Consider the following 15,762-nt stretch of genomic DNA (forward strand, 5'->3'; position numbering starts at 1 on the left):
TTTAAAAAAATATATATATATATATATTATTTATTTATTTATTGGCTGCATCGAGTCTTGGTTGCAGCGCACGGGATCTTTCGTTGGGGCTCGCAGGCTTCTCTCTCGTTGGGGCTCGCGGGCTTAGTTGCCCCGCGGCATGCGGGCTCTTAGTTCCGCGACCAGGCATTGAACCCGCGTCCTCTGTAGTGGAAGGCAGATTCTTAACCACTGGACCGCCAGAGAAGTCCCCGAAAATACTTATTTTTAAACACTAGCACCACTCTCATGAACAGGAAGTGCTGTAAGATATATACGTCCCAAAGCCTGCTCCTTGTTTCTGTGGAGAGGAATGATGTCTCATTTAGGACTTGTTCTAAGTCACAGTATACCTGCCTAACAGTGGCTTCAGCATTAAAAACATGTATCTCCCATAACAGCAAGTCTTCTGCGAAGTGATTCCAAGTTTGGGGTAGCAGCTCAGTAATATCATCCAGGTATCCATGAGCTTTCCCCCTTGCCTTCACCGTCCTCTAATGTCTTATGTCTGTTACCTCACGGTTACAGGATGGCTGCTACAGCCCCAGACATCACATCTTCATATAATCTCACGTTCAAGGCAAGAGAAAGGGAAAGGGTCCAAAGAGCTCTCCTTGCTTATCTGTCTCCTGGCTTCCTAGACATTCCCTAGAAGTCTTCTCTGTAAGTCCCCTGGCCCAAACTGGTTCACAAGGCCAGATCTTGCTACAAGGAAGGATGGAAAGGAATGAAACTGGCTTCTGGCCCACACAGTAGGAGGGAAAGCTTGGGGAAGGAAAGTGCATTGGAAGTGTTCGTTATGTAGCCACATTCAAATAATCTAAGTTGTTTCTCTCTCCCTCTTTGTCGTTGTTGCCTATGTGGTGTATAGGTGGATTTACAGAAGTTATTTGCACATGTGATTTGACTCAACTCTTCACTATGCCCAGATAAATGGGGACCCTGAGCTAGTTTCCAAAGTCTCCAAATAATAGCGTGCCACAGTGAATATATGCAGAAGTTGGGTTGCATGTTGGCATTAATTCAACCAGACCCTCTGCAGCCCATGGAGAGACTTCAGTTCCTCTTTAAACTCGAACCTGTGAGTAGGTATACCTCTCGCCTTGACTTTGAAGACTGCGTGGGATTCTGGCCAACAGCCAGTTGCCTGCTGAAAACTATCTTTATTTTATCACCATCTCCTTAGACAAGTGGCAAAACTTCTTGAAAATGATCTGAAAAGGTCAGAATCATTGTCCCATGGAAGAAAACAGAGGCCAGGTCTGAGCTCTGCTTGTGGGACAGGTGGCTCCTATTTCCCTCTGGGTAGAGGATGAACAGATCAAGATACTCAAGGCATGTTAAGAATCTGTGTCTTTGTTGGTAAGCCGAGGGTGGAGAGCTACTTGGATGGAAGCCCTGCTATCCTGGTAGAACCTTGTTTGTACCCTGAAAGCCTGTAAGAACTTTTTCCAGTAAGTGGGTTCTGGGCACATGGGTTACTACTGCTTGTTTCCAAGAGAGACCGATGTGAGAGGGTCTGGGTATATCCCTAGGCCCACTGGTTGGAAGAGATGATCAGTGGAAAAGGAGGTAGAAGGTGTTTTCAGGTGTTATTTCTGTGCAGTGCGTGTTTGGTGTGAACAAAATTATATGTAACAGAATTCTTGGGTTGCACGCAAGAAAATATATTCAAACTAGTTTAAGGAGAATAAATAGGAAATCGATGCATCCCCAAGACCTGGGAAAGGACATAACAGCGACTAGAATGTCCTTAGAGAGTCCAGGGGTTATTCTCTCCATGTCCCTCACTGAATAGCTTCCCTCTGACCTCTCTGTCCCACTGGATTCCTCTGCTACCCTGCCTATTGGGAGAAAGATGGCCACCCACAGCAACTTGTAGTCACAGCTCTCTGGCTAGCCACATACTTGCCTTACCAGCTTCCCTAGCAGGATGGAATGGACATGGGATGGTGTTCTAACCCGTGAAGCACCAGAGGAAATCTGCTGGGAGTAGAAAGGGATGGGAGATGGTTCTGAAAAATATTTTGCTTCCTGATGAGTGACAGATGAACAAACAGAACAGTCTATCCTTTTCTCCCTTTTCTTACCTTGAATGTGGTTATGTGAAGATGTGATGTCTGGAGCTGTGGTGGCCATCTTGTGACCATTAGGCAACAAGCGTAAGGACTGAACATCAATGTGCAGGCGATGGCAGAGCAAAAAGATGGAAGAAACTTGAGTTCTTGATGACTTGGTTGAGCTACTGCACCCAAATAAAATTCCTCAGGAGGGACTCTTAGCTTGAATTACATGTTCACTCATGAATCGGTTGGGTCTAGAAGGTAGATGCTTCATAAATAAGGTTTCTGAGAGTCAGCCTTTGGCCCCCTGTGGCTGGGTTGGGGAGTTGGGGGTGTGTATACGATCTGATTATCGCTAAGTTAGCCATAAAAATAATAATAATCTTTGTAGCTAACATTTGTGAAGGCCTTACTATGTGCTAAGCACCCTTTATCCTCTTTACCTATATTACTAATTTAATTCTCATAACAGCTGTTTCAGGTGGGAGCTATTACTATCCTCCTTATTTTAGAGATGGGAAAACTGAGCACAGAGAAGTAAGTAGCTGGCCCAGAAAGTGTATTTGAATTTGGAGGTCCAGTTACTGAGCCCTCCCTCTTAAACTTGATCCCGAGCTGCTCCTCAGGCTTGAAGGATGGGTTTGGAGCAGGTGAATAAACAGCCTTGCTAACGGGAGGGTCATAGGTCAGGGCAGTAGGATGCCACATACACGTTTCCCAATTAGGTGCTTTAGGCATAATATCCCATTTCTTTGATTATCGATGCTTCTGAAACCAAGATGTCTTAAAATTGATAAAGGTGTTAGTATCTTTTCCCCAAACAGCTGGCATGAAATTGCTCTTACTATAGGGGGACTATGGTGACAGATACTTCTTGAGTACAACTGGAGATGGATAAAGCCAGCCAATACGTATTGTTGATAAAACTGTTTATTGAAGTTTAACTTGTGTACAGAGCAGTGCACGAATCTAGAACAGTTAGGAATTTCCACAAAGTGAACACACCCAGGTACCAGTGCCCAGAACAAGAAACAGAACGGGACCAGCTGCCAGAAGCCCCCTCACAGCCTCACCCAAGGGCGACTGCCATCCTGTCTTCTAACGCCATAGACTAGTGTTGCCTGTTTTAAAACTTTATCCATTTAATTGTACAAGTGTTCCCTTAAATCACTACCCATCATTTCCAATTATTTGGAAAGATGACTCCATTTAGACCTGTTTCAAGTAAACCAGAGGAGACTCACTTTGGAAATCTGTTTGCCGCTCTGCCGGTTACATTCAACAGAGAATCCAAACTGTAATTTCAGAACCATTGTTTGGTTTGACCTCGGATTCTCCTTCACTTACCAGAAATAGGTTCAAGGGACAAAAATGCAGTTTTAAGGGTGTTTTGATAGTTCAGCTTGGGAAGTCAAGTTCAGTTTGTTGCAGTGTGAGTGTGAAACGAATGAGGGTCTTGAAGTTTGCTGGTTTCCACCAAATTCCCCCCTGCAAGCCCCCGGGGCGGCTTCTGAGCATCTCTTTACAGTCCTACTTGCAGAAGTGGATGCTGATGCCTCTGTGATGAGTGTTTTGCTCCATGTAGGGGGTTTCGAGGAGACTCTTATTGTGAAAGGGAGATGGGAGTCCAGCATGAAGGAAACGCAGAACAATCTCTTCCTTAGCTGCACCTGCACTGCTCTGGCCTAATGAGTTTAGGTTGATGGAACCCAGACCTCAGGAAGGATTATAAATTCTCATTTGATTTGATTTGCTTCTAAAATACCTTAAACCAGCTGTGCCTGCCCAGCTGACCCAGGAGTCTCTGGCTGCTTTGGGGGAAGGTCTGAGCAGGCACCCTCCTGTCCTGGGGAGGGGCCCGTGGGCTGCCGCACTGCCCCTCCCACCCCCGGCCGCTCCTGGGGCCTCCTCTGGTCTGGCGCTTGTCCTTGTCATGTCCCATGATCGCTGGCCTCTGTCTTCTTGAATTCTCATGACGGCCCCATATAACCGGGGACCTCTTCATGTCCCCATTTTATTGAAGGGGAAGCTAAGCCTCCCAGAGATGGGTTAACTTGTCCTGAGTCACTGCTGGTGATTGGCAGAGTCCGAGTCTGAGCCCAGGCCAGAGGGCCCCATCTCAACCCCAATTCTCTGCTGCTTCTAGAGCTGAGTGAGACCGAGAGGGGCTTTTCTGCCCTCCTAAGGGAACCCGGGGGGAAAGTTTCCAAAGACTGTTCACTGAGATACTTGAGAACCTGCCCAGTGCCACGCAAGTGAGTATGGTGGGTGGAACAGTGGAGAACCACAAAACAATCAGAGCTGACCTCGTTCAAGACTTTTCTGCGCGCCAGGGACTCCACGGACGGGCTCTATTCTGGCGGTTCTCAAAGTGGGGTCCCTGGACCGGCGGCATCGGCGTCTCCTGACAACCTGTTAGAAGTGCAAGTTCTTGGGCCACACCCCAGATGTCCCATGTTACAAACACTGGGAGCCGGTCCAGTGGTCTGTGTTTTGACAGGCTCCCCGGTGATTCTGGAACACGCCGAAGCCTGAGGATCCCTGGTCTGTTTTAATCCTACACCGACCCAGTGAAGTCAGTGTTAGTCTCATCGTCCTCGCATTTGACAGGTGAAGAGTAACTTGCCCAAGCGCCCCGTGGGTGGCAGGGCCGGGACTCCCCCCCGCAGCCTGGCTCCACGTTCAAGCCTCTTACCTTCTGTACCTGACTTCTCTCAGGTCTTACTCTGGGAGTTAAAACCTAGAAAAGAAGATGGTTAATAAACAGGTCAACGGGCCAATCAATCAATTCCTTAAGCCCTAGGAAGGAAATGAACGGGGAGGGGCGGCTGGGAGGGAGTGAACGGCCTGGCTCAGCCCAGGGGAAGGGGTCTCGGGGCCGGGTGCGCCTGAAGCAGAGCCCCTGAACTTGCTGGGTCTGATGATTACCCAGCCTGATGTCACTCAGCAAGTGACAAACTCCCAGGTGGCCCTGTGACCGGGGCAGGGGTTGTCATTCCTATTTTACAGACGGAACCGAGAGCCCAGGGGCCACCAGCGTCCGACGCAGGCCTCTCCCACAGCTCCGGGATTAAGCTCTCCCTACTTCCATGGAATTTCTCACACCGGGAACCTGTTTCTGAGGAAGAACCTCCCCGTCTCTCTGAGAACACGTATTTGGACCCTGGTTTGTGATAAGCTCTTTATGTCGTCATGCTGCTATCAGAAACCAGCGCGCCGATGCTAGAGCAGCGCTGTCCAATAGCACGTTCCCCGGTGATGGAAACGTTCTGTATCTGCCGTCCAGTACAGGCGCCCCTGGGCACATTTAAACTGATGACACTGAAATCAATGGAAACACTGCCACACCGGCCACATTTCAAGTGCTCTGTAGACACATGCAGTTAGTGGCTGCCATACTGGACTGTGCAGATGTAGAATTCAAGTTTAGGTCGAACTACATATAGGTCAATTGGTGGAAATTTCACAACTTTTTATGGTACAACCTAACAGAAGTGAAAGGGGACTTCAGACCAATTAGATCCATTCTCTTGTTACTGAGGGAAGAACTGAGGCCCACGGAGCTCAGGTCCCACGCAGCCGATTGAGAGCCCAGGTGGGATCAAAACTGCCTGGGTCTCATGAGGCTTGTGTGTCTGTTAGCTCCCGGATTCTCAACTCGGCGTGGTTGACAGTTGAGGCTGGACCACCCCCTGTAGTCAGGGGCTGTCCTGTGCGCTGTAGGATGCTTAGCAGTGTCCTGGCCATTACCCACCAGACTCCAGTAGCACACGCTCCCTAAGCTGTGACAAACAAAAAGGAATGCAGGCATTGCCCAAGAGCCCCTGGGGAGGGGAGGGGAGAACAAAATTGCCCCGGCTAAGAATCACTAGTTTAGCTGAAATAGTAACTAGTTTCCATTCTGTCCCCTCATTTTCAATTAGCTAAGGATGGGGTGGGGACCCAGAGGTCCCTAAGGGCTGGGCTCCCCCGCTCTGGGGAGACGGGTACCCCTGGATGAAGGATGACTGCCTCGATTTATGGCGGAAAGGTTGATGTAAGCTCACAGCCTGTTTTTCTTTTCAGCTCTACCAGCGTCTGGGGCTTTTTAGGCAAACAACTGGCTTTGGCCCTAGAGATAATTAAACCCATCTTTTCTCCGTCTCCCCGCCCCATCCCCTAAACGCTTTGGTCCATTCAATTCACAATGATAACATTGTTCAGGCAACAGCGCACACATGTTGACGCCGGGGTGTTTAATCTCGCGGGGCAGCAATTCTCCGCTCCACCCCCTCCACATCTGCGCGGCTGCCACGCTTATGACAAAGCGCCTGGCCGCCAGCGGGCTCGCCTCCGCACCCGCGGCTCGGGACGCGGCCCCCTGCGTCTAACAAGGAGGCAGTGTCTCGGAAGACCCTCTCGGAGCGCCCGGCGCTGGGGCTCCAGGTGGTCTCGCTGGCAGCCAAAGCATTTGGTGGAAAGTTCGAGAGTTGAAGCGGCAGTTCAGGGGAGACAATGCCGCTTGTGTGCCCTCTGCCGGGCGGGGCCCCGCCCCCTGATTTGGGGGGCTGGGGAGGGAGGATGGGGAGATGGGTTAAGGCTACACCACCTTCAAGCGGTCGGCCTCCCTCGGGGCGACTCTAGCACCAGCAGGAGCAGTATTTACAAACCAGAAGGACCTGAGAGGAATGCGGATTCCTCGCTCTCTGAGTTTAGCGTTTAAGGAGATTAATGTTGTGACCGCGTCGTGTGTGCTGAGAGCTTGGTGTGTACTTCAGGGATGTCTTTATTTAATCGTCTCCATGGCTAAGAGGTTGGCGGTGGCTCCCGGCATGAGGGAGAGAGTGCGGTTAAGTGGTGAAGCATTCAGACCAGCTGTGTGGCCGTGGGCAAGTGACTTTACCTCTCTGAGCCTCAGTGTACTCCTCTGTAGAATGGACACGATGCACGTGCTTACTTCTGAGTGGGGGGTTTTATAAGGATTCGAGGAAATGATGTGTGTGTGACACATGTGATGGGGTATCCAGGCCAGTGGGAGGGCTTTGATGATGGTACCCGTCCTCCTCATATCGTTAGGATGGCTGCTATCAAAACAAAACAAATCGTCAGAAAATAACAAGCGTTGGGGTGAGAGAATGTGGACCAATTGGAACTTCTGTGTGCTGTTGGTGGGAGTGTAAAATGGTACAGCCTCTATGGAAAACAGTATGATAAGTCCTCAAAAAATTAAAAGTAGAAGTACCATGTGATCCAGGAATTCCGTTTCTGGGCATATATCCAAAAGGATGGAAAGCAGGGTCTCAAAGAGAGATCTGCACACCCGTATCTGTAGCTGCATTATTCACAAGAGCCAAAAGGTGGAAGCAAGCCAGGTGTTCCCTGACAGATGACTGGATAAACAAAACGTAGGGTATCCACACAATGGAGTATTATTCAGCCTTGAAAATGAAACAAATTCTGAAGCATGCTACAACATAGATGAACCTGGAAGACATTGGGCACAGTGAACTAAGCCAGTCACAAAAGTGTGGTTCCACTGTATGAGGTACAGAGGGCTGTCAGAGTCCTAGAGACCGAAAGTAGACTGGTGGATGTCAGGGGATGGGGTGGGTGCAGAATGGGGAGGCGTGTAATGGGGCCAGAGTTTCAGTTCTGCAAGAGTCAGAGTTCTGCGTATTGCTTGCGCAGCCATGTGAATGGACTTAACGCAACTGAACCGTACACTTTAAAATGGTTAAGATGGCAGATTTTATGTTGTGTGTATTTTTACCACAATTAAAAATAAAACTTTTAAAACGGTGGCTGTTACCTAGCTCAGGGGTTGGGTAGGTGACAGAGCTGCAATCCAAGTGAGCTTTTATCCACCTCTCACCTCTAGCAGGTCAACAGAGGGCTCTTTCCCCCAGAGCGGGCGGTCAAGAGATACTTGTAGAATGAATACAGTGGGGGTGAGGAGACACCGAAATATTTTCTTGGCAGTGTTTATCATGTTAGACTTTGATGCAGTTTTCCTCTTCTCTGTGTTTAGGACCGTCTCCCTTCTTCTGTAAGAGCAGCACAGTGTATCAACGCTCATGTTATTAAGAGAACATTTTCCTGTTAGGGTCATTGGTATGTCTCTTCAGTTCTCTAGGACTCCCAATTTATGGCATGCCTCTGGCGGCTTTTTCAAGCTCCTTAATCTAGCCGTGTAAATCTTGGAATGAATGAAGAACCATCATCAAATTTCACATCCCTGAAGCTGCAGAGCCATAAATCGCCGAGTGACAGCAGCCTTGGTAACATCAGCTCCAGTGAATTCTGGCGTGGGCCAGAACCTTCTGGATGAATTGTATCCCCGTAGGACAGGAAGGAGCCTGGGGTGAAAGTTTCAGAGTGAAATCGGGGTGGGGGGATGCTGGGCCACAGGATCCTAAGAAGTCAAGGGTCTTTGAAAACTCAGCTCTAGTTTCTGGTTATATTTTGGACTTTGGTTGGTTCTCAGAGCCTCGTGAAAGGCGTCCAGGGGTCTGCCCCCAGCCCATAACTGGAGCTCGTGGTCCAGTCTAAGCTCAGGGAAACCGGACGCTGAGTAAAGAGCAGACTTCCAATGCTGGACTTGCAGTTTTTACTTGGAAAGTGTCACTTCGCTTATAAAATATTTAAGTCCTCTCTCATAGTTTGGCGGCATCCTTTGGGGACAGTCAGAGGACCACATAGTCTGGAAAGTTAACTAAGCTTTTTCTAAAAACCATGAAATTTTGGAAGGAACAGTTGGGCCATTAACTTGCTTACTACTATTTATCAGGTCTTCCTAGCCCTAGCCGGGAGACCGGCTCAAGGAGGGAATGAAGGCAGCTTTGTACGGGCTGACAGTCCCCCCTCCACGATGCAAATGTCTGTCCTCTGCAACTGGCCATCTCTTCGCTTCTTTGCCTTCTGTGCACGGCTGTCTCCACCATTACCACGTCCTGGGGTCTCTAAGCAGCTGATGATCAAACCCCGTGCGTGGCCTCCGTATCCCTGTTACCTGACGCTGGCCACCACCTGGTCATCTTATCCTGCCTGTCTCTGGTCCTGTTCCTTCCCCTGGACCGAGGTCTTGCGGTGGCCGTGTCTTCCATCTCCCGCACAGCCCCCCAGTAGTGGTCCGAGGCGGTGCTCATCTTTCTCATTGGATGTGCATTTTTCCCACAAAACTAGATGCATAAGTGCAATTCAGCAGCCCCCAACTGGACATTCAATTGTCCAGTCAAATTTCCCACTTGGATTTCCCACAGGTCGCCTCAAGTTTAGCTTTCTGCCTCTACACGTGTTTCCTTCTCTCCTACTTCACCTGTGGAGCTCTTCCTCCTGCGCTTATATCCACCACTGGCATTATTGCCCACGAGGCGTTCCTAGCCAGCACTGGGTAGCCCTTCTCCATCTCCCTCTCTTCAAAATGCTTGCCCTTGACCAGTCTTTGGCTTCTGTCCATTCCCACTCCTGCTTCAAGGTGTTTACCCAGTAGAATTGTGTTCACCAACAGGAAGGATGTTCACTGTAGCCCGATTTGTAATAGTCCCAAACTGGAAACTCCCCAAATGCCCATAGAAAAATCAGCAGTGGCCTATTCATACAGTGGGGTCCGATACAGCAGTGGAAATGAGTGAATAACCGCTCCGCATAGCCACAGAGGGTGCGCGCGGACACAGTTAAGTGAAGGAAGCAGAGGCAGAAGGGGAAGCCCCAGGCAGGCAGGGTGAGTCTGCGGTGTTGGGTGTTCGGATGGTGGTCACCTTTGGGGATGAGCAAGGGGCTGGTGTTTGGGAGGGGCCCGGGAGGGGCCCGGGGGGGTGTCTTTGGTGCTAGTAACGAATGTGCCGTGTCCTGCTCTGGGTGCGTTTGCACTGAGAAATTTCACCAAACTTCAAGAACACGTAGGATCTGTGTGCTTTACTGCATGTATGTTATCAATAAAATAGTTGATTTAAAGACTAGAAGAGGATTACATGAAGTAATATATTGAATCCAATAGACTAATGGAGCCCTACTAACCATCAGGCTGTGCGGGGCACTGGAGGCTCACGACCGAGACGTCATTGCCCCTGTTCCCAGAGCTCCGTCAGGGGGTCATCTTGTATTTGGAAATTATCCACGTCTGAAGAAAGCAGCTTTCACGGCAAGTGGTCACCTGGGCATCCCCACTATTACCTGGGTGTGTTTCCTGCCCATCCATTTCTGGGTGTGTATATAATTGGGCTCGACTGTTTTGCTCAGAACTGCCTTGGTTGCAAAGGACAGCAACCTGACTCTAAGTAGCTTACACGGGACTTGTCTGAAGGGTCTCCACGTGACTCACAAATTAGAAGAACTGAAACCTCAAACTTCAGGGAGGATGGGGACCACCAGGCCAGGGGATCAAGCCTGGAAGGCTTCCCCCTTAATTCTGAGCTCTGTCCTCCTTTCCTGGAGTCTTCTCACCGGCCAGCTTTCTCTGTGCGGTGATGGTGTGTGGCTGCCCAGAGTGCCACATTACATCCTTAGGGTTTAAGGCAGAGAAAACAAACAGGGCTCTTTCCCACCAGGTGCCAGTAAAAATAAAAGCAATCTTGTGCTTGGCCCAGCTTGGGGCTCGTTCCCTCCCATCCCTCAGCTCTGGGGAAGTAGGTCATGGGACAAGGTGGTGGCTCCCTTGGGACCGTTTGGCTCGATTGCCAGAGCCACGATGAAGCTCTCCAAGAGAAGGAGATGGCGTGAACGTGGCACCCGCGGGTGACATCACAGTGAGCTGTGTCTCAGCACGAAATGAACCCTTAGGGAGCAGGAGGAATATTGCATCTTCTAGAGCTCTTCTCCCATGTGTATAAGAGTTTATTGTATTCATTTATCTTTGTGTATTATTATGTGTGCACATCAGTATGTGTATATCGGGGGGCATACCCCTAATTTTTAGGGTGTTAAATACAGTTCTATAAAGTGTGGCTCTGGAAACCTCCACCTAGGTACCCTTTATTTATTTTTAAATTTTATTTATTTTTGGCTGCGTTGGCGCTCACAGGCTTTCTCTAGTTGTGGAGAGCGGGGGCTACTCTTCGTTGCAGTGTGCGGGCTCCTCATTGCTGCGGAGCACAGGCTCAGGTGTGCGGGCTTCAGTAGTTGCAGCATGTGGGCTCAGTAGTTGTGGCTCACGGGCTTAGTTGCTCCATGGCATGTGGGGTCTTCCCGGACCAGGGCTTGAACCCGTGTCCCCTACACTGGCAGGTGGATTCTTAACCACTGTGCCACCAGGGAAGCCCCACTTAGGTACCCTTTAAATGCCTGCTGCCCTCTGCAAGTCTGCATGGCAAGCTGCCTTTGGTTATCGTAATCCGCTTGTGCAGAGGACCTTAACTTAGTGAGGGGCACACTTGGACGTATCGTGTGACTGTAAATGGGAGGAGAAACCCTAGGTGCTGAGAGGAGGCAAACGCGCTTGGGTGATGCTTGGGGATCAGGCTTGACCTGTATGTGGGGCAGAGGTCTTGCCTGACATGTCAGAGGGTCATGAGAGGGGATACCGCCTCCTGTTCCACCTGCCTCTACCCTTCATTGGCACCCTCCAGCCCAAAATTTGCCCTCCGGGGGCCAGCTTTGGGGTTATCATTTCGGGCTTTTGTGAAAGAAGGACATCAGAATCGGCTTTGGGGACAGTCGTGAAGCTGGTTGCTGTCAGGATGGTTTTTCTGGAATCTATTTTCTTTGGACTTAGCTTTTGGTTCTCAGGGGTTTGGACTTTTTTAATCTTTTGAAGATGAAAGTCCTTTGTTCATTCCTGTGAGTTCACTCAGTCAGTGGTGTTCTAGACTATAAAGGGCAGTGGGAGAAAAAGCTGGTTTCCTAGGTTCTGGGTTTCCTTGGGTTGCTTTTCTTAATGGGCTCAGGGAGATATCAACTCTAGACATTTATTTTAAAACTCGAGTCTTGGGTAATCAACTACAGTAATTTAACAACAAAGTGTGAAGACAGTTTTCTCCCTAAAATGCATGCATGTTTCCATCTGCTTTAGTGGTGACTGTTAAGCCATCTTTTTTTTTTTAATTAATGTATTTATTTGTTTATTTTTGGCTGCATTGGGTCTTCGTTGCTGCGCGCGGGCTTTCTCTAGTTGTGGCGAGAGGGGGCTACTCTTCGTTGCGGTGCGCGGGCTTCTCATTGCAGAGGCTTCTCTTGTTGCAGAGCACAGGCTCTAGGCACACGGGCTTCAGTAGTTGTGGCACACAGGCTCAGTAGTTGTGGCTCACGGGCTCTAGAGCGCAAGCTCAGTAGTTGTGGCACACGGGCTTAGTTGCTCCATGGCATGTGGGATCTTCCCGGACCAGGGATTGAACCCGTGTCCCCTGCATTGGCAGGCGGATTCTCAACCACTGAGCCACCAGGGAAGCCCTGTTAAGCCATCTTGATCCCTGAGACTGAAATGGTGTAGACTCCACATGGTGGAGCGGTTTCCATATAAAATGGAAACCTTGGGAAGAGGAGATTTGGGATTTGCTTTGAACTTTGAATTAGTCGCTGCTCTTCTTTTAAAAAATGACTGTTTTTTCTTTGATAAATCACAAGATTATGTAGGTTTCAGGAAGAACAGAATAATGACATGGTTCATCCCTCTCATTGTCTTAAAATGATTAATGAAAAAATTTCACTTAGGAAGCCATGCCAAAGAGCCTGTAAATGTTTGCAAGAAATTTAGTTGGACACTTTATCCATTTATCTTTTTTTAAAAAAGAAACCTTATAACCCTGATATCTTAATTGTCTTAGCAGTTAAGATACGTTTTATCTTACACGTTAAAAAAAGTTACATATACACCTGCTGCAACAAACTATATTTGTGATTATATATCAGTGTTTTCTTTCTTCATTGCCTGTGACATTAGTGACTGTACCTGTGTTAATGTCATGCTTATCCAAACATTTCTTTTCTGTTTGATCTATTGTAATTTTTTTCAAATAAAGTTATCATAGCTGAACTATGTAAATACCCACACGCACATATTATTTTTTCTGTACTGATTGTCACTCTTACAGCTCATTGTTTGAGAGGCCCTGTAAAAATGACCCATACAAATTACTCCCCGTTTGCCAGGCACTGTTGTAAGTGCCGCCTCCTGTGAGCTTCCCTATGAGAAAGGACCAGTGTAATATCCCTGGAGGAAGGGGATACGCACAGAGGTTAAGTAACTGGGCCAAGACCACAGGCAGTGCACAGCTGAGATCTGAACTCAGGCCACCCGGCTCCAGGGAGTGTAAAGGTCAAGAGTGGGGTTTCGGCGCTCAGGCACTCACCTAACGTGTGGCCTCGGGCAAGTTACCTTTCCTCCCTGAGCTTCAGTTTCCTCCTCTGTCAAATGGGGCTCAATCCTGCCTCGCCTGGATCCACCACGTGATGGCCAAGAGTGCTCAACGCGAGAACCGTCACGGAGCACGTGCCTTTTTGCACTTCTGGGTTCTTCAGCCATCTTCATTTGTAAATTGTGGGTCCACTGTCCCATTCTCTGCTCGGGTTGATGGCTGTGTTTGCCAGTAGGAGCTGTGGTGAGGCATGGTCTGTCCCCGCGCTGGGAGCAGGGGCACCGGGGTCTGTCGGGGTCTCGCCGAGTCCCAGGCACCGTGCCCGAGGCTCCTGTGCACAACGGCACGAAGCTGGCTTGCTCGCTCGCTGAATACTGAAGCATCGCACACCTCAGGGGTTCTTTCTGGCCTTTGGGGGTTTGGCTCCGCTGGGGGGGAAGGGAAGACGGTTGGAAATAGAGACTGTATCTGTGTAGTCTGTCAGCATGGGGGGCCACTCCTGGTGTTCCTTAGCTGCATGTCAACTCCTGTAAATGGAAATATCTAAGGGGATGTTTCAAGGAGTGGCCAGAAGGATGGGGCGGGGTGGGCGGGAGACAGCCAAGTGTTCACAGTGAAGGGGACTGCAGGAGGGCAAGGTCTGCCGAGGCTGGAAGAGCCACATGTTGGCCGCTGCTACCTGGAGGTCCAGAAAAATGGTGACCATAGGGTGTCCTTTCCATTTGGTTGTGGGTGGTCTCTGGTGACCTTGGCTTGGGTGGGGTGCTGGGGCTGGGGCCTACGCGGCTGAGTTCACTGCGAGGGAGCTCAGGGGGGCAGGGGTGCACCCTCCGGCCGCTCACTGGGGCGCAGGGATTCTCTCCAGGAGTTGTCGCCTCCCCCTCAGCCCCCCACCCAGAGTCCCCTGCAGAAAAGTACCTGAGGAGAACAGGAGTCATCCCCAGACTGTGCCCACGTCTTTGGCAGGACAGACTTGCCTTCTTCCATCACCCCCGCCCCCCGTACATAAAAGTGCTCGGGCGCGATATCGAACACGCACAGCTCCACTTCCGGGTGTGCCTGCCCCCCCCCCCCCCGGAAATACGGGTGCCCGGATGTGCACAGCAGCGCTGCTCGCAGAGCCCCAAACTGGAAACTACCCAGACGCCCGTGTCCTGTGGGATGGATCCGTGAACAGGGCTGTAATCGAGCTGTGGAATACTATACAGCAACGAGGAGGAATGAACGTCCACAGCAACGTGGATGAATCGCACAAACGCTGTTGGGTGAAAGAAGCCTGGCACAGAAGAATAGATACTGTATTATTCCCTGTTTATAATGTTCAGAAACAAGCAAAACTAACCTCTGGTTTGAGAAGTTGGGGGGAGAGGAAGGGGGCACTGGTAACGTTCTGTTTCTTGATCTGGGAGAAGGTCCCGTGGTGGGTTCACTGTGACAGTTCACTGAACTGCACCCCTATGGTTGTGCACGTACAACACGTATGTTGTAATGCAGTGAAAACATTCTAACAGACACGCCAAGGAACTCCCCTTGCTGAGCTGTCAGCACTGCCACTGAGATGTGTGGTTAAGGCCTCGGGTTGGGTGGGACCTCGGTTTCAGTCTCAGCTCCCCGACCCTGGGAGGCCACACCACGCCTCTTGGGTCTCAGGTGCACCCCTACCCGTACCGACGCGGCATTGTGCTCACCTCCTAGGGTGACGTGAGGGCTGAATGAGCTAGAAGGGTGACCAAGACTGGCCCGGGGCATTTCCCTAGTGACAGAGGCCCCCTTCCCCTGGGGTCCCCTCCCGAGGCTCCCTCGATCCCCAGTGGGGGGCACTTTGCAGAGGCTGCCGCAGTAGACCCTGCATCCTCATCTTCTCCATAAATCAAAGTGGAAATGCCCTGGACCAGGCATATTATTAAGGTTTAAAACAGATTTTTGGTTTTTAAAGGGCCTTTGGGCTGCCAGTGCTGTGAACCTCCTTCCTCAAAGGCATTCACGCGTTCACGTCCTGCTTGTACCTGCGGCAGCCCTAACCCACCCAGCCTGAGGGCTTTCACGCTGAGAAAGCTGAAGCTCGCTGGTCATGTTTCTCCTCCCTTCTGGCCAAGCTGGTTGCACTCTCCCTCCCTGTCTCTCTGGTTCCCCACCCCCGAGGCAGGAAGTGGAGATTGGGCTGTATCTCCCAGGAGATGAAGGGTACCTGCAGATGCTGCAGGCCCACCTGGGCTTGGCCATCCTGCATCTTTGCAACACTGACGATGCTCATCTTCGTTGCTGCTCCATGTTAGTCCAAAGGAGGCACGATCCTTGGGAACCAGGGGCCCACTCCCAGAAGCATCGCTCTTGCACTTACATCCATCTTGGTGTTCGCCGTCTATGAAGTGGACATAATGGCTTAGTCTAGTATCACTGCCAGTATAAGGGAG

General features: G+C 50.1%; 1 protein-coding gene across 4 annotated transcripts in view; it reads left to right on the top strand.

The window, feature by feature from the left end:
- The window catches only part of BMP7 (bone morphogenetic protein 7), a 90,457-nt gene that overhangs the window by 16,603 nt on the left and 58,092 nt on the right, over nt 1-15,762 (top strand). The window lies entirely within an intron of this gene.

Source organism: Orcinus orca, chromosome 16, assembly GCF_937001465.1.
Source record: "Orcinus orca chromosome 16, mOrcOrc1.1, whole genome shotgun sequence".
NCBI classification, from domain to species: Eukaryota; Metazoa; Chordata; class Mammalia; order Artiodactyla; family Delphinidae; genus Orcinus; species Orcinus orca.